The sequence below is a fragment of the Meleagris gallopavo genome, chromosome 5, assembly GCF_905368555.1.
Source record: "Meleagris gallopavo chromosome 5, MGAL_WU_HG_1.1, whole genome shotgun sequence".
Lineage (NCBI taxonomy): Eukaryota > Metazoa > Chordata > Aves > Galliformes > Phasianidae > Meleagris > Meleagris gallopavo.
In genome coordinates, this window is record NC_139408.1 from 50,598,155 (window position 1) to 50,618,051 (window position 19,897).

A 19,897-nucleotide genomic window follows, 5' to 3' on the forward strand; every position below is an offset into this window, starting at 1 on the left:
ATTGCTTTCTGTGCTGCCCTTCAGAGTACCAGGGACATAATCAGGGCTGCAGAGCACTTGACACAGCTCATGCGACTGTATTTAAAGCACGTTTTAATTAATCTGACCTTGTGTAGGAAAAACCTGCAGATCCCTAATGCTGCTCTCTGGGAGGTGCATGTGGTGCTCCAGGGCGCAGTGCAATATGTGGATGTTTCGGGGTTTGGCCCGTGACTGGAAAATCTGATTTTAAATATAGGCTCACCCAGACCTCTCCCTGAGCCTGTCACAATGATGCTTCATTTGTCAGCACCCAGCACCGTTATACCTACAGATGCCCCTGATTTTGAAGGGTGCCACTCATTTCATTGCACATTACCATTTAAATGAGTTATATTTGTATCTAAACGCTTCTATCTCATGGGGCTAAGTGCTGTACAAACACCATTTTTTAGCCTCAAAAGGGTATGAAGGGGAAGGACGAAGTGGACTGTTGTGTTCCCCTCTGAAAGGACAATGTAACAGTTCTTAATATTTGTCTCCTGCTTTGTCCTTTGCTGGGTCCTGAGCAAAGCATTCGGACATGGAAGTTGAAGCTTTGCAGACAAGCTCCAATGGGATCCCATTTCCAGGCTGATGCTCAGTTTTCACAGAGAAGCACTCCTTCACTTATTTGCTTTTATGACAGGAAAGGAGAGAAAGCAAAGTTTTCCCTTCAGCTTTTCCCTTCATCTTTTGCGGAGATAAAGAGAAAGAGGAAAATGTAATAATATATAAAACACACCTATAAATAAAGGAAGTGCCAGAGCCTACACTGTGCATTTCTTTTCCAAAGCTGTGTGTGCTGGGCAGGCACTGGGATAGGAGAAATGCCCAATAGAAAAGCCAGGGATGACGTTCTCCTCTAGGACCCAAATGCTCTATTTTGAGGTATGTTTGGGCTTGGACCGGTGGTGCTAACAGCACAGCAGTCACATTTATTTGTCATATTCTTATCTTTCAGTTCAGGGCTTCTTCTGCTTGAAGCCCACTGAGCTGTACTGGCGTTTGAACAACATGTGAGAACTGCACAGTTTTGCATCATGCTTGGATTCCACTGCTGGATGTAGTCATTAAGCCATAATCATCGCTAAATCCAAGTTGAAAAGATAGAACTCTGCTCTGTTATCAAGATTATTTTTTAGGCAACTACTAAAATGAGAGGTCTGCGATATTCTCAGGGTGCCCTGGAGCCCTCTTCAGAACTTTTGTGTCCTTGGAAAATTCTCTTCTCCAGTCTGAAGGTCAAAGTTCCTTGCTGGAGTTGTCCTTGACAGACAACCAGTCCAACACAAACCAAGCAGCATGGAAGCACTGAATTTCAATCATACAACTTACAGAAATTTTCTTTCAAATCAGAAGCTGGGAAAGCTATTTATAAAACCACAAAATCACAGAATCGTGGAATGGTTTGGGTTGGAAGGGATCCTAAATATCATCCAGCCCCAACCCCCAGCAATGGGCTGATTGCTACCCACTAGACCAGACAGCCAAAGGCCTCATCTACATACCCTGTTGGGAAGGACTTTCAGATACACTGGTGATGCACTGACTGGTTTCTTGGAGGGACTAAAATATCCGCTTTCAGGTGTGTAAATTGTAAATGCAGGTCTGAAAGCTTCATAAAATCTCCCCCCTCTCATCCATTGTTCTCATAGAATGGGTGTGACATTGAGGCAATGATGCTATAAGATCAGTTAATATAATAGATGGGTCTATATATGTTGGGAATGTGGCCAGGAATTTCCGCTCTGAGTGCACCAGGCATGCAGCTGTGCAGCCCTTGCCCTCTGAGACCTTTCCCCATTAGCAGTGTTAATAATAAGGTTGGAAGCGAGCATCACAGCCTGACAGCACCATGTGCAAACTAACTGGGAGCCTCTGGAATCGCAAAGGCCTGCCCTTCTCTGGGAAAGGCCTCTTTCTGCCCCTCGTACAGACTGATCATGATTTTCCAGCTGATGGTAGCTGAGAACAAGTCGAGTTCTGCTGGTGCTTCGGGGCCCATGCAAGTTGCTGCATGCACAGCAAGTGGCTCCATCTCTGCTGCTGTTTTTACAGAGCTCCCCACACTTCACATGGGCTGATCTTGCCATCATCTCCCACAGCAGCAAGCTGTACAGACAGTTGTTCTGCTATTTGTATTTAAGATGTGGCAATACTTCAGCAAAGTGTGGCTGTGTGTTTACGTGTGTTGCGTAAGGCTTCCCTTTGTTGTGCTATCGTTATTACATCAGCATGAATTACCGATGTCTTTTGCCAGCTTGCAGCACACTGGCACATATCTAAAATCACAGAGTATCTTGAGCTGGAAAGGAACCTACAAGGAACACTGAATCCATCTCCTGGCTCCACACAGCAACACCCAAAATCCAAACCCTATGTATGAGAGCGATGTCACAATGCTAGCTGAGCTCTGGCACTCAGGGCTGTGCCCACAGCCCTCTGTAGCCTGTTCCATGCCCACTGCCCTCTGGGGCAGAGCCTTTCCCTAACAACGTCAAGATGGGTGTTTTGTTGGCATTAATCGACGTCAGATTGCAGTCACTCCCATTGCCCAGAGGGATGCAAGAGTCGTGAAATAAAAGCAGCTTACATATGGCACAAGGAGTGACAAGGCTCAGGAGCACAGGGGAAGGGCTCGCCTTGGGCTACAGCCACCACAGTGACAACTCCAGAAGTGCTAGTGACTCACCTCACCCAACAGCCCAACCAGAGCTCTGCACAAAGACAAATTACTTTCTTTATTTGCTTTTTTGCCTTTTCTAAGATATGCAATGAACCAAGGACAGCGGTAACATGTTTTCATGCCTAAGCAAAAGGGTTGTCCAAACTTGAACTTGTCCAGGGGCCTCTCAATAGAAGCACAGCAACAGCTTGCTTTTATATTGGGTGTTTCAGACATGTTCTGACTACATCATAAAATGATAGGAAAATTGCAGAGCAGCTCTAACGGCAGAGAACCCGCGGCTATGAGTGACTATCTCCGAGCTTACTGCACTCCCTCAGACCTTTCCCACACACATCAGTAATAGAATGTATTAATAAAAGGGAGCACTGCTCCACGGTCTGAGCTTCAACGTGCACTCAGGATCTGGCAGCAGAAACAAAGCGTGGTTTTATGGACTCCTGAACACTTCCCTCCATCCTCCCACTGAAGTCAGGCTCCTGTGACAGCCCTAGTAAACAAAAGGCAGTGAGTGCTGCAACTCGTGCAGAGCAATCTGGCTGCTTGGGGTCTGCGTGATGCCCGCCTCATGTCTGCCCTTCCCTTGGTGAAAGAGTTAATCTCCTTCTCAGTCGTGCAGCCAGTTTGCACGAAACCTCGTGGGAATGCAATTATTGCCGATATTTCTGCCCTTTGTCAGATATGTTTGATGTTGGCCAAAGCTTCTCTAAGTTACTGGGGAGAAGGGGGAGTGATGTGATGTACATCGCAATTGAATAAAAGCAGGTCGGCAGCCAGAGGAGTTCCTGTGTGCAGCACAAATTCAAATAACTTGCTTTCAAAGCTGAGCTTGTTATTAAAACAGAAAAATGTGCAATGAAGCTGCACCTTCCTGAGTGGTTCAGGGACTTCTCGTCCTAAACCTGAAGTCATCTCCTATAATGAGACACAGCTGATATTGGTTCTGCCTCTCTCAGTGAATAACTCCTTTCTCTGCTTCCAGGAATGAATTGTAAGCAGCCAAAGAGGGAGGATGCTCTGTGCTCAGTGGGGTTAGACAGGCTGAAAATTGCTCTGTCCTGGAACTTGCACACGAGGATCTCTTACAGATTACACTAGAGCAGACTGAGAGGGAGTATACATGAGTAAATTTAGTTTGCCTGAAATTAAACCAGCATTGATGAGAGCAGGATTTGGTCCTTAGACCCTCAATTGAGGGCACCTGTGTTTGGAAAGGATTTAACTTACTGCTGTGCTTCAGAGAGCACCTTCCTAATTTACTGGCTTCATGCACAGTATTGAATGGTGGCAAATTAACTGGAGATGAGAACAATCCCAGCACATTTCTTCAGCTGCTGGCAATCCATGTAACTCCATTGTATTTAATAACGAGTGCTAATTTTACACCTGTTAAGGACTTGATAAAAGGCAGTGTTGGCCCTACAATACCTTCTGGGATGGAAAATGAGCCATTTTGTGGCTCTGAGTTGCTGATTTCTCATTGCTTGTGCTGGCTGCAGTATTATGAGGTAAGATATGGGTTTTGTTTGCTCCCTTTCCTGTTTTATTTTTTCTGCCTGTCTCACCCTACTGGTGGCTGTAGGAGTGAGTCTCTGGAGAATGCACAAGGGCAGTATTTTTGCCTGCTTCCCTCTATAAGTAGATTAGATGTTTTTCTTTGCCTGGGCAATTAGATGAGGAGAATATTTGAAGTGGCCTTAGGTTGCATATAGCTTTGTTTCTAGAAGTCAGGAGCTATGTTTTGGCTTTGGAGACCTTGTAGTGATTATTTTTTGAAGTCACAAATTGCTCTGGTCATCCCCTATGGAGAAAGGGCTGGCAAACTGCAGATACTGCCTGAAGTGTGCTTAATCCTACTTAAGTTTTTTTTTTTTTGTGAATGCAGCCTTTAATCGTAGTCCTGCAAAGTGAGATGTCTTTTTCTGAATTTATATGCCTGATGTTGATCAGACTAATTCAAGACTTTCTGTAATAGGCTAGCTGATCAACCTAATTTCTCTGAGAAAAGGGGGGGGGGGGGGGGGGGGGAAGTTTGTTACTCTTTGTTAGGATGTTGATGAGACTTTCATCACTTTACATGGTAATCTTGGAAGAGGATGTAGATGTTTACAAAATATACCTGTTCTCATCTATCTGTACTTCAAAGCCTGCATTGTGCTAAAGGGAGCAGAAAGTGCTGATGTGTGTATTCCTACTGGAGTTCTCCTCATCACAGCGCAAAAAGCATTTTCTGATGCTTGTGTGGTGTACCAAAATATTTGGGTTTTGGAGACGCTCATCTTGCTGTGAAGAGAAATCATTAGTATCTGAACCCAGTGCCTTGTGCTAAGTATATTTTGCAAACATTAAAGCAAGCAATTAATATCTGAATAATGTAGGAGGATAAACAGTGGGAAATCTAAAGCATGAAAGGAAGTGGGACTAATAGGTAGTGGGCTTAGCTCCTTGTTCTTTGCTCTGGCTACTTTAGAGCACCCAGAATCCCAGGCCTACCAACGTAACATTGCCTGGACCTGCACAAATATCTTGAATCAAATGAGAAATGCTATTTTGAGGACCTACCTGTGCTTCTGAAGAAAAGATACTCATTCTGTTGCTGTAAAAATATCAAATTTGAGTTCTGCTGAACTTACCTCAAGTAGAGTTCATGGTACCTTTACAACTGGGTGATATTATGTTCCTGGGGAAAACTGATGTGGACGAATTAAATAATTTTATTATGTATTCATGCAGAATACATATTATTGCTTTGCCTTGTGAATTTGTTAAAATATGCTGTTTTACTTATGTTGAAAGCTGAAACAGTTCTTCCTTACAACTTCATTGAAACCCCAATGCTTTGCACAAGCTTCAACTCTGGGTAGATTGTTAACCCCTGTGTATGTGAATTTACCTTTGAATTCACTCTAACATAGGTAATGAAAGTCATTTGTGTAACTATGCTGTTATCTTAATTATAATTTCTCTGCTGTATTAGAGAGCAGCTTATGTGCCAAAAGCAGAAAATTCTCTATATTTCTATTCAATAAGTGCCTACAGGGCTAGACCTATATCTCTAACTCTTATAAGTTAAGTATAGCCCTCCTTTTACTGTTTCTGTACTTGTATCATAGGAAGGGAAGCTACAAAACTGAGCATACTAATGAAATAATCCTTGTTCCATAGAGCTGGAGTGGAAAATAACTAAGGGAAATGGCAAGAATGAACCAGTGAGTGTTAACTTACAAAAATCTGGTGTTACCCAGTCAGAAACAGATGGTAAAAAAAAAAAAAAAAAATTCCAAATGTGTTTGAGTTCCAACAAGTGGACTCTATTTCACTTGGTTAAAGTTTTGCAGAGTGTTTGCATGTGTAGTGCTGATCAGTACTAAGATTTATTCTACCTAATTGTTTTACCAGGCAAATAAAACATGCTCTAAATAATGCTTAGGGATAGATAGCTATCTTGACTTCATCTATAAGGAACGATTGTAACAAATGTTTTTACCCTTTCCACTCTTGTTACATGCGAACACAGTGCTGTAAGGTTTATAGGATGTATTTGGGATGTTTCTGAACTCTGAGAAAGGTGTACTGTAAGTAACTTTATTAAGTGACTTTACTTGATCGCTCCCTTTGTACTTGTTCTTTCCTATCACATAACAGGATAGAACCTTGCTGTTGTTGCAGTGCTGGAACAAAGTATCTAATTATCAAAGATGTTATCACAGGGAGGCACTGAGAGCCAAAGCCCAAGATAAATTTAATCACTTGTAATAACCGTGTAGCAGGAAAGAGGCATGGCATGGCAATGATGTTGTGATGTGGTTTGCTCTTCCTTTTTCTTAATCCTCCCTTTCTATGCCCCAGTCTCCTACCTGATAAACAGTTAGCCCTTATTTACTTTTTGCTCATTGGTTCTTGCTTTGCTGCATCAGATTTTGTATGTGTGAAGGGTTACTATGGCAGAAACCCATGATGAGTAGCTGCAGGCTTCTGTTAGTTTAGAGGTTTCTAGACTGCTGTATGCATGAGAAATAGATTTTCCTTCTGAGTGCTTTCAGTAGAAAGGATAACGAAAAATATGTGGAGTAAGCCACTTGAAGTTTTGAGGATTTCAGGTGTGTTGGCCCAAAAGCCTTGGGAACCATTCTTTTAGTAGGTCATAAATGGAAAATAGCACCTTTTAAATGTACTAGTTCTTAAACATGGGGAAGTTTCTGAGAAGCAGGTCCTACAGGTGGAGGAGCTGATATTTTTTGATCTTCAGCTTTTCTTACTTTCCTGATCTGGGGAATGTTTTAGGATTTTTTTTTTTAAACTAATGCTGAATATGATTTCAGCTTACTGAACTTAAATCCTACAACTGCTGTGCTGCTAGCCGAACAAAATACAAGGATATAAATGGGTGGAAAATAGCTTTCTTATGCTTTAAATCTGTTCAGTCCTTTAGAATTTCTCCATTTATGTTAATCAAAAGCAAGTGTAAAGTCCTGCACCTGGAGAGAAAAAACTGCATGCATCAGTCCAGGTTAGGGGCTGACCTGCTGACCTCTGCAGCTGTGAGCCATTAGTGTTCCCTTGTGGTCAAAAAAGCCAATGGTATCCTGAGCCATATTAAAAGGAGTGTGGCCAGCAGGCTGAGGGAAGTGGTCCTCTCCCTTTACTCTGCCTTGATGAGGCTGTATCTGGAATACTGTGTTCAGTTCTGGGCTATCCAGTTAAAAAAAAAAAAAAAAAGAAAAAAGAGGTATCTCATAGAGATCTAGATTAGGACCACAAAGATGATAAAGGGCCTGGAGTATCTCCTGTATGAGGAATGGATGAGAGACCTGGGTTTTCTCAGCCTAGAGAATCTAATTGATGTTTATAAATATCTAAAGTGTGGGAGACAACTGGGTGAGTCCTGAATCCTCAGTGGTGTGTAATGATAGGACAGCAATGGCTAAAAACTGGAACATAAGTTCCACACAAATATGTGCAATAGCTCTACAGTGAGGGTGGTGGAGCACTGGAACAGGCTGTTCAGGGAGATTGTGGAGTATCCTCCTTTAGAGATATTCAAGACTTGTCTGGTTACCTGTGCAACTTGTTGTAGGGAACCTGCTTTAGCAGAGAGATTGGATTTGACCTCTAGATGTCCCTTCCAAGCCATGCAATTCTGTGAAGTGCTCCAGCTAGTCTTGTAGATCTGAGCCATCTGGCCTTTAAACCCTTCCAATTCAGTTCTATGATTCTAGCCTTTGCCCTGACAGGGAAGACTGATATTATTTTCTGCTTAGATGTTTCCAATGGAGTCTTCTGTATGACATGCTGGTGTTTCTCGTAGAAAATGGATGGTTAGGGGAAAGACATTTGAGCTAAAAGGAAATGCTTAAAGGAAAAGTGTAAGCACAGTTCTTGTGCTATGAAAAACTTTGAGAATACTTAGATCAACACAGAAATTATTGAGATTTGGGGAAAATTAACTATATCACTTTATTTGAACACGGATACCTCTTCCAGATTTCAGTTTGTGGGAGAAATGCAGATACTTGGAGTGTATCCTCAGTAGAGGCAAAACAGCTTGACTTTACTGGTATAAGACTGACACGAGCTTTTCTAGATCTCTTTAAGTTTTGTCTATTTCATCCCTTTGCAGAGGAAAATAGATGTGCTTTCTTTAAAAAAAAAACAAAAACAAAAACAAAAAAATGCATTCTCTGGAGCTTCAGTGATGAGCGAAGAGAAATCTTTCAATTTAAAATTGTAATTTATATTGATGATGTTAATATGCTGAATTCTATAACCACTTCCATCTCTCAGAAGGATCCTAATACATCCTTGAGTTTTGGGACCCTGTTTCATCTGGATGTAGTATAAGGATGTAGATGTCATGGGGTCTTTAATTTTCACTCCTTAGATTCACTCTCCTTCTTTCTGATTAATTTCTCTATGGGGTGTCTGCCTTTTACATCACAGCAAATAGAGTGCTGGGGGGGAGAGAGATATAATGCTTTATTAGCAGCCTCTGTTTAATGTAGCTGTGCTGGTCCTGTGAACTAAATATGCTATCAAATGTAATTCCCCTGAGATGAGCAGGCTTGCTGATACTGGGAGAGCTATTGAAGAACATATTGGCCATAGAGGAAAGCTTGAGAAGCCAAATCTTCTGTGTATCTTTTTTTCGAAGTCTGACCCAGGGGGTCTTTTCTGTTGATGTTAAGTTTTTCTTCTTTGTAGAGAAAGGAAGAGATCTCATGTGTTGATTGAATGAAATGATTGAAGCTAATGTGTGATATGAATTATATGGCAAGTGGCCCTAGGAACATATCAAAGAAAGCCTGAAATAAACACTGAGTATTAGGGGTGTATACATACAAGATGTGATCTTGTTAAGCAAGTTTTTGAGCAAGTCTGTAGCACAAGACTGAAGGAATTCAGTCAAAGTTGATATCACACCATTCTAATCTACAATGACTATGCTGGCAGCCAGAGTCTAGAAGCTAGTGGTTTCAATTTTTAGAAGCTGCCAGAAAGGTATATGAATGACTCAAACTAGTCCAGAGAGGCAAACTCATTGCTTTGAATACCAATCCGAGGTGCAAGATGGTTGAAGCCTGCTGTTGTCATTCTAGGACAGGCAGTCAGGGGTTGGACTTAATCCTTGTGAATTCCTTCTGACTTGGGATATTCTATGAAGCAACAGCAGCATTTGCAATATGTAGATGTGTTATCTATGCATGGAATAGCTTTAAGCAGTATGCTATTGCACAGCATTTCCTATACAATGGTGTAGAAATACAGGCTCTGTTCAATGTACTTTGGTGCATGTTATGTACGTGTTCACATGTTCTGTGGCTCTTGGCACATTTGAATAATAACCTCCTGATGTATTTCTTATCAAAGCTTATTGAAGCTTACTGCATTAAGCATGCAGAAAATAAGTATGGGATTGTGTGAGCGTGTTTGATTGTGAAAACTTGGAAAAAAAGCAATATGGAGTTACTATTTGGTAGCTGGGTCACTCAACGTGATGCTTTTGTGTTTATATTTATCAGGAGGAATTTGAAAGGGCAAAATCATGGTTTATGTACATGATTGTTGTTGGAGAATATTTCTACAATGGCCTACTAAGTTCTAAGTACTATTTCTAGACTAGACCTACTAAGTTCAGATTAATTTCTCATTCTGAGACTAAAACGTGGTTCTTTGGACCAAGCTTTTACTTGAGATAAACTGGTTATATAATCAATAGCTTCAGTGAAATACAAAGGATTTGTGCAAACTCAAGAGTTTGGTTCAAATTTTCATAGGGCTTTGCATGAAGAGCTTCTATGCTAAGTCCTCATCTGGCTCTTCTGAGCAGGCCTGATACTGGGAGCTTTTAGGTGCCATATCATTTAGCATGAACAAGGGACTAGAATTTCCTGACTAGAAAATACCATATTGCTTCAAGAACATATCTGCTAAGATTTTAAAGGCTTTCATCTTCCAGACTGCTTAAAAAAGTGTACACGTGTTTTTATATGGACATAAAAATTTGTAGAAAGTGTCATTTTTGAAGGCTTTTTATAGAGTATTCTATTCCTACACACCTGGCATAGTAAGAGGGTTGCAAGCTATAAAGATGCTTCAGAACTTTCCAATGCTGTTACATCACCTTGGACTTGGACAGGCATTCAAAAATGCTTTGAAATGTTCCAACAAGTTCAAATATGTTAGTTTTATCCAGTCTCCAGTTCCTCATCAGCAATGGACTGAGTCTCAGTTGCACATGTTAGATCACCGACACAGAGCAGTGTTTTTTCAGAGAAACAATTGCTGTTGTTAAAACCTTATCTGTTGACTTCTTTCCCAAAGTCTTCAGCTTGTGTCCAGAGAACTCAGCTTTCATACAATAAGCTGTGCAGGTTGCAGTTATCACAGAGTAGCCTGTATAGCATGGATAGACATAAAGAGTAAGGTGTGATGTGAAAACACAGTGCACTAGCATTAACTTGCCCACGTCTTAGGGCTTCATGACTGCCTTGATGTGATGGCATTTACAGTTGGGATGAAAGGTGGAACTAGCTGCCTAGTTTAAAATGCATCTTCAATGGGGGTAGTAGAGTGTAGCCTCCTTGGGTTAACATTTAGCTCCTCTTGTCTAAGACTAGATAAGATGTTAATTTAGAGAAGAGTTACTTTTCATCTTCCTTGATATAGAAGACATTACTGTGTGAGATTACTTGTGATTTTTGTGGCTTGGTTATTTTGATGCTTTCTGTCCTTATCAAGGAACTCCCCGTCTTGCTCCTGTCATTAGTTTCACCTACTAAGGGATGAACCTGGAGCTATTTGGAAGCATGCCAGCCACAACACAAAACATGTATGGGAAAGGAGTGAATTCAGATCTCTCAAGTACCAATCTGGTGACTTAACTATAAAGCAGACTTCCTTTTCATTAATATAGAGTGCTCTGCACATGCCTCAGGCTATTTAAGGGATCTGAAGGTAAGATCAGTCTGTTTACTGTGCCATGTATTGCAGAAGTAAAAACAGCTAATTGTAATATTAGAAGATCTATGATGATTAGTAAACCTAATTGAGAAATCTGGATGCCATATCCCAAATAATGATGTAACAATGATATCTTTAATGATCAAGAATACCTTTTATAGGTGTCTTAATGTATGTGGGAAGTCTTAAAATTGACTGGACTGCAAAGTTGATTGTTGAAGTCCTTTCTGTTTCATAAATCAACAAGTTAAAAGCTGTATTAACCCGATGTGGCTGCAGTGGTGACCTGAGCGTTAATAGACTGTGAACTGCTTGGTGCTGGTCAGCACTGCTGCCTACCAGCTGAAGGAGCTAGAAACAAGGGGGGAGGACATGATTATTTTCAACATCAGACAATGTGTGGTATCCCTTCTCAAACATATTTAAGAAATGTTTCATAAACACTGTGTGTCCTACTTGAGCATCCCGTGATGCCTAACACTTCAGTGGAATAATTTTGACTCACTGAGAGGCAAATTGAGACTGAGAATAAGCAGAGTAAGTGTTTGATGTATATTTTTTTGCTAAAAGCGTCCTCTTTCTCAAAGACCAAACTACTGATCAGAAGTGTTATTTAGGAATAAATTAATACTCTGACTTGACTGTGGTGTAGTTTTTCTAATGACAGGTGGAAAGGTTAAAGCTGGTAAACTTAAACAGCATTCTCCCAGATCACAAGTCTCTGAATATTGGGCTCAATGCTGATAGCTTTACGAACAAGCTTTTGTTTAATAACTGCTCTGATGTTGCTTATTCAGTCTTGAAATTAATGTGTAAAAGATGCCCATAAGCAACCAGCAGCTGAATTGACTATGATTAGATGGATTACTACTATTACTCAGCCAAACAAGTTTGTTTTGTATACTTGAGCAAATTCTGTAGTGCAGACAAGTGGAATGATATGCATGTGGGCTAACACAAAATCCCTCAAAATATCCTAGGATTAGATGAACATGGACTTAAAATAGAAATGAATTTCCTGTGTTTGTAAATTAGATGCTTTCTGGCATTTACATGTACAAATAGCTTCTACCAACATATTCTGTTTCAAATGAGCAATGACTCAGTTGCTCTTTTTCTCCCCATGCTAGGAAATAGGAGCTGATTTATTAGAGCGTCAAACTGATTAAGAGGAGATTATCTGCTGTAGGGGCTCATTTAAAGAGATCTAGGGATTCCAGTGAGTTGCTGTGTTCAGTTGAATTCATTTCACACAGCTTAAAAAAAAAAAAGTCAGTCTCTTGGCTTTAAAGATCTTTAACTATTTCTTTCACTTGGAATAAAATAACTAGGAAGCTTTTTAAAGCTTTGAGGCCATAGAAATTCAAGAAGGCTCTAAGAATCCCTAGAGATGAAGTAACCCTGGAGATTCTACCACATGATAAAGAACAAGCTCTACAATGTGGACAATGAGCCCAGGGTCCATGCTCTATTTACAGCTGAGTGCTCTAGGCTCTGAGCTCACTCTCCTCAAGAAGGAGTGCTGTTCATATGGACCTTATACAGTTACCTGAAGGATGATAGTTGGGTTATGGTGTCGTACCTTTACTATTTCTATACCTTCTGGAGAGCTCTGGAGCTTAAGTAGGAACTGAATATAGGAACTGAAACACTTTCTTGAGGATGGCATGTAAATCTGCTAGTGAAAAACTGTTTAGACCTATGAATTGTCAGCTGAAACACAGAAATTGTATTATTGCTCAGGGAGCTGGAGAAGTATGAACGCAAATGAATACTGAGAAGTAGGATGACCTAGGTCATCTCTCCTCCCTCAGAGCCTGGAGTTTTCAGAGAAATTTTATGTACAGTTCCAGTTCTATCACATGTACCATGCTCAGGTACTTACTGATTTTTAAAAAGTATTTTTTGTGTGGTTTTATTCAGCATTGTTAAGAATTAGTGCTAGGTGAAGTTTTGCATGCCTTAATTGCAACTCCAAAAGATTTCATTGGCACATCAATTAAGATGGTAATTCCTGGTAATATCCTTAGATAGTAAAAGAGAACCTAGTAACAGAAGGTGTGTATCAGTTTAATGTGCATATGGTAATTACCGATTTTTGGGGTGACATTTAATAGACTCAAGTACACTGCTCTTTGTTTTACCTTTTGTATGGAGATTGCTGGAGAAGATCCTGTACTTAACATTTTGGGAAGTGACATAGGAGGAGAAAATTACACCCTTGGATATATTTTTTGATCTTGTTACCAAGGTGAGAATGCTAGCTGTGAAGTAGCTAGACTGTTTTTGCTTTGGACTTGCAGAGGTATTGATCATCCAGACTGTAAGTTATTATTTCCTGAACTGCTGTTTGGTACATACCAGTCCTTTCTTGGATAGCTTCTACCTTTTTAGAGTATACAGCTACTTTGCAGCAGACTAACTCAGCTGAGTTTGGCCATGTTGAAGTAAGGCAGTGAGATTAAATCTCCATTAAATCCTATCAGACCTGGATTTGAATGATTTGTAAGCAAATTAAAAAATTTGACTTCCATTTCATTTTAGCATTTCATATGAAAGTAACATCGAGGTATTATTTTATAATGGGAATAATTAAGTTGTGTCTAACAAATTTAAGGATGGTACAAGCCTTGGTTTTAACCAGTGAGAGCTAGGACTAGTGGGGTTCTACCTTCTTTTAGTCATTGTCCATTTTACTGTTTCAGAGTGGGTGTTAACAAGGTTTCTGTCACCTCTGCAGGATATGGTGTCTATGAACAGGCCAAATAACTCTCAGGGCTTCATATGGAAGAAGCTACTAGCTAGAAAATGAACTGCATGCAACCTTACTCTCATGCCTTGAATCTCTTGTAAGGTGAAGGTGTAGACATGAAGATATGGTGAGTTCACTTCTGTAAGCTGCAGTAACATATATGAAACTTGGTGATTTCTGAATTTTATTTCCACCTCTGAAAATCTTCTCTTGAGACAAATACGTTTCCATTTTAGCAAGTAAGAAAACTTTGCCCAAAGAAATGTAAATAGGAAAAGTTGAAGGGGTAAAATAGGCAAAGAAAGATTTCTTGTGTGATGGCCCTGTGAGAAGTAAAGCTTTAGCATCATTTATCTACTGCCAACAAAGATGCCTAAATTTTCTTAAATGCTGAAAGTGTATCTTAGAATGAAAGTTTGCATGGAAGATGAAAAGGTCATGTTCTTGAACGGAAGGATCATCTGATCTAAAGTGATAGGGGATGCCCTGAAATAACTGGTGGTTCTTCGAGTTATAGATTTGACCCATTCGCATGTCATTTCTAGTGCTTGAATATAACATAACGTCTAGTGCTTGTCTATAACATAAACCACATGCTTGCTGATGTAAATTGACTGGCTCGGTACACCTGGAAAAATGACACCATGTAATTTTATCCATATTGCTTAAACAAGTATTCTATACTATTCTACAGAATATGTATTCTAATGATTCATAACCAGCAATACTTTCTGCTGAGACTCCAGAACCTCAGCCTTGCAGACCTGCCAGAAGAATTGCTTTGGTTTGCACCAGCTTGAGGATTTGTCCCAAAATTATAATTGTTGTGTTAGAGATTTTTCAAGTGATCAGAACAGAGATTAAAATTGGTTGGAGGTTGTAGCAGAATCTGTAAGTCAGCTTTAAGGGCTATGTTAAGAGGGATTTTTTCATCAAATCTACTGGAAAACTAACAAAGTTAATCAAAACTGTCATAAATTTAGGTCATGTTCAGTGAATTCACCATTTGGGAGGGACTTTGAACATGGAAGTAATTTCTTTTAACTAAAAAGAGTGTAATATTAATATGCTATCAATTTCAAGTAAAAAGAACATCACTTTTTTTGTTGAATAAAAATGTCTCATCTTCAATCTACTGTACCAGAAAGGGCAGATGATACTTTTCCCCTCCTTCTGAGGAGTTTTATTGAAATATTCTTCAGACTGGCTAACCCTGTCAGAAATCAAAGGTCATGAAGATAGAAGTCAGGGTTTCTTTCTACCCTGCTGCCCCAATGAAGGGGTTAGAAGCAACTGGAGAGTCCCAGCTCCCTTTGGAGCCCAGTAAGCTGCTTCAAGTTATTTTAGAAGGAGGGGGGAGAAGGGAGGGTAAAATAGCCATGTCCTTGTGACTGGTGATCTATTAATATCTTTGATTGCTATCTGCTTGATTTTTATCTGCTTTGCAGAGGAAGGAGCCAGTGCATAACTAAATGAAATTAAGTAAATGCATTTAAATAACCATACCTCTAATTTAGATGGAAGAATGGGAAAGAGTGCTGGTGTGAACTGTAGAAAGAGCAAAGAAACAATTTTTACCTCACCATTTGCTGCAGCTCTTGCTGGCGTTTAAGTTTTATATATTTGAATAATGTTAAAATAACTTTAAATTTTTGTTCCTGTTTTTCTACTTGAATAACTGTAGTGAAATAAAGCATTTCAATTTAGAAAGCGATAGAAATACGTAAGAAATATGGTCTCTGCTATGGAGTGGGCAAGAATGCAGTAAAAAAAAGAGTTGGATGATAAGTGTCTTATAATGTAAAGCTATATCCTGCCATGTATTGGGGTCAGCTTATTCTACTGGATTTGTGCAAAAGACTTCTGAGCTATTCTAAGCAGCAGCTGATGACTTCTGCCACACAAAGGGAAAAATGCAGCAGGTGTCAGTGAGCATAACTACAACTGCTCCCCAGCCTCTGCAGGGAAGTGATTGTGTCTCATGAGCCAGAGGAAGAAAGCTTGTGCTCTTTACCAATGCATTTAGCATAAAGTGTAATGTTCAAGGTGCCACAACACCTGACGTGCTACAGGAATCTTGCGTATGTTCTCATATACTATGGCATTATGGTTACTCTCATTTCTCTGCTACTTTCCTAGTAAGATCCCTAATTTGTAGCTTACAGCTGGTACTGTGCCAGTGTATTTCTGTATATACGTGCACATTTAGATGCATATAAGAAAGATTGACTACATGAGATAAGTAACTTATTTACCTTGCTCTTGTTAATTTTTGGAACTAATTGCCACCAGCACTGATAGGCTTTAGAGGTTCCTTGTTAAGTCTCTTGTGTGTGCGTTGTGGTCATGGAAGAAAGCAAGGCTGTTCACTCATTTAATTGTTGGCCATCAAGTTATTTTTGTCACTGTTTTATACTGACTGTATACTTTCAGGTGGATAAGTTGCCTTAAATAAAGCAGAGTTAAACTTCAGGATTTGACTTCTTATTGCATCTTCAGGCTATTGGGTGAATGAAAGCATGTTGTTTCATTACAACAGAAATGGCAATATGGGCTACTTGAGCTTTCATCTTCAATCTTAATGTTGGTTGCTAATTTTAAAGCTCTGCTTATTTCAAATTAGCCCCTGATAAGGTGGTTCAACCCAACCACTCAAATCCCCAAATTGATCTGAACAATGATGACCCCACAAACTGTGTTTTGATGGAAACCTGACTGAGGGATTTTGTGTGTAAAGGTGGGTTTATCAGCTGCAGGAGATCTGTCTTTAAATTAAAAAAAATACTAAAATAATTAGGTATTTCTCATTGTCTTTGCCTGCTTCAGTTATATACATCCAAGTTGCTTTAGAACACTGAGCACAGAATTATGTTGTAAAGTAGAAATCTAAGTTTATTATTACTATCAACCTCTAAAACCATGTTTTGATGAGGGGAGGTTAAAAAAGGGAAAAGTACATCAAATGTAAGGTAGAGGTGAATGTCAATGGTGGACTAAGTCTTGAAAACAGGCTAAAGTAATGGAAAAATATTACAGTATGAAATGATCACTGATGTTTTTTATATAATGCACAGCAATTACTTACAGTCAAGCTGGAGGCTAGCAACAGCCTTCTTAAGACATTAGGAAATCATCTTTTATTCTGCTTTAGAAGAATCATTTTACACAACTTCTCACATTGACTGTAGCACAGTAGAAGTAAATGGTGTGTTCAAACCCATACCTAGGTAGCTGAGATAAGCACTATATCATCTCCGCAGTGTTTTATGTGGAATTTATGAAATATGCTGGGAATGCAAGCAGCACTGCTGAGAAATGAGAGTTTTCAAATGTGGTGTGGGGAAATGTAATACCAAGTGGCATATCACAGGAGGGGAAAGGGAAGTTCTCTGAGCAACATCTCTAGTCCCTATTAAATGCTTGATGTTCCAGCCTTTTAATTAAAACAAGCTGGCATCTATGGCTGCATGTAATCAAGAAATGAAAGATTTTATACCATTTCTTTATCCCCTGATATGTGACAAGGGAAAATACCAGCCTGCCTTTATCCAGGCACATCATCTGCTAGAGGGCAAAGTTTTTCCAGTTTTCCCATGAATATAGTTTTTCATTGCTTGTGTAGCATCTGTGGACATCTGCATTGCCTGTCTGTATCTGCTTCTGTGGCAAACATAATCATATGCCTAGGTGATGCGCACCAATCTTCTACTGGCCTGTGTGTATTAAAACAACTGTGCTTGCATCGTAATGGCATATTTAACTGAATGATCTTGCTTGTTTCCTTGTGCTTCTGCTATTGCCAGTGGTTTCAGGATGCTATTACAATAAACACTAGCCCATACATGAATCATTCCTTCTCCTAGGCCTGTATCTCCACTACCAGTGCTTCTATTGCATTGGAATGACAAGTTGTGATGTTCTATGTAAGACTGGTTGCTTTAAATATTCCTATTCAACTTCTAAGCTTGTTTTCCCCTTTTTTTTTTTTTACTGTACCAGTGCTATACAACTTAATCTGTTTGGTATGCATCTTTGCAAATGCTCAACTGTATCTTTTCAGAAAATGCTTGAGGCTCAGCACTACTTGAAGGTCTTGAAGGATTCTCTTAATACTCCTAGATTTCCAATGTGGAGCTGCTACCTGGGAAGAATGCCACGCTATATACGTAAGGCAGTATCATCAACAGGCTGGTTAAAGTTCAAATCATGAGTATTTACTTACTGAGGTATGACAGGGGAGTTTAAAATATTTTATAGCACCATGTGTAATCAGCTTGGGCAGAAATTCTTTTGTATTTGTCAGAAAACAATTTGTAAGGAATGCACTTGTATGTGAACTTGCAAATTGGATGTATTGACTGGCATTTCAAATGTATACTGGCAAAAATCTCTTTAAGGAGAAACCAGTATTGATCATACCTAGTTATTCCTTCCCCATAAATACACTTACATAGAATTTGAGGTGTACTATGTTTGTCTGTTTGCATGCTGTAGGAATGTTATTAAAACAAATGAATATAGCTCTGCTAGCTATTCTTCATGCTTTACATGCATTAACTCTCTCTGAAGTCTACTTCACGGTCTAGCAAAAGTTTGAAATCATATTTACTAATGTTGCCACTTAGGAAGTATGATTGCTTATGTATCAGGCTCTGTTTCAGTTACATGTGTAGAGGAGACAGGTGCTACAAAAGCTGTTTGAATTCAGGATGCCTGCTTTTTTTTTTTTGTAAATGCTCATTTGATTTGTGTAAAAATAATAGTTTGGAATGATTTTAACTTTGAGGGAGTATTGCTTGGTCTTCTGCAAAATGTCAGTAAAGGCCAAATGAAGTTCAGTGCAAATCTAGATGGAGGTCTGAGTGAGTTTGAATCTGGGTGCTATCCAGCCTTAGAAGGCAATCAATGAGCTTTAACAAGATCTTGCAGCTTCTGCTTCTCCTGGAAAAACTACTGGCTGCAGACAGGACATAACCTTTTGACAAGAACTCAACTCAGTGTATCTCTTTGAGAAGAATCCCCATCCAAATACGTGTTCAGAGTGTGCTCAGAGGTTCTAGGGGGCATTAATGTGGGTTTCTAGGTGTTAGTCTTCTATGAATTCAGTTAAGATGGACTTAAGCAAGATTAATATGTTGGTGTCCTCTCTGCACGTCAGCTCTGCTAACAGAAATAGTGTTAAAAGGGCTGTCCAGTTATTCTTAGAACTGAAAATCTTGTAAAGAAACTGTTTCTGTGGAACAATATGTAATTCTCAAGTAATGGGAATGCTCTATTACTGTTTTCTACAGCTTGACTATGAATGGTTTGGCTGCTTGTAGAGGTATCAGGTGAAGGAAATCTGAGGGTCATGACTGCTATTTACACAGTGGGGGATGTGAACACATCTTACAGCTTTTGATCAGCTTTAGATATAAGCAGTGATTCTGAAACATGTAGTCTCAAACACAGGGAAAATGTTTTTTCTGTCAAATTCTATTTCTTGAGTTGATGTCTTCTGATTTCAGCATACATGCTTCTGTATGGGCTTGAAATTGCACAATGACACTTTGCTTTCTTTAGGCTTGAATTCCTGCCTGTCTATTCCTTTACTAAAACAGAAGAATGTAATACTTAAAATGTAGTTCTTTACTCAGCTGGCATAAAGCTGTCATTCCACTGGCTGCTCTAATTTAAATCCAAATTTAATTAAATAATATTAAATTGAAGTCAAAAAGAGAACCCATAGGTACCTAAAATTCAAGTCTAATTTTCTAGTAGAAGGGTATCAGCTGCTACTTTGTGTATTCACAATCTCACATTTGCTGCTTATGGCTCAGTGACTGACGTTGGCTGTGAAGCAGGCACTTGGCTGCTCCTTTGGCCAGTGGAGATGAAATGTTGGCGGCTGGCTCTCTTAAAAGAGCAGAGCTATAAAATTAGAAAATAATAAAACATGATGATTAGGTTAGGGTCACAAAATATTGTAAATAGGAACA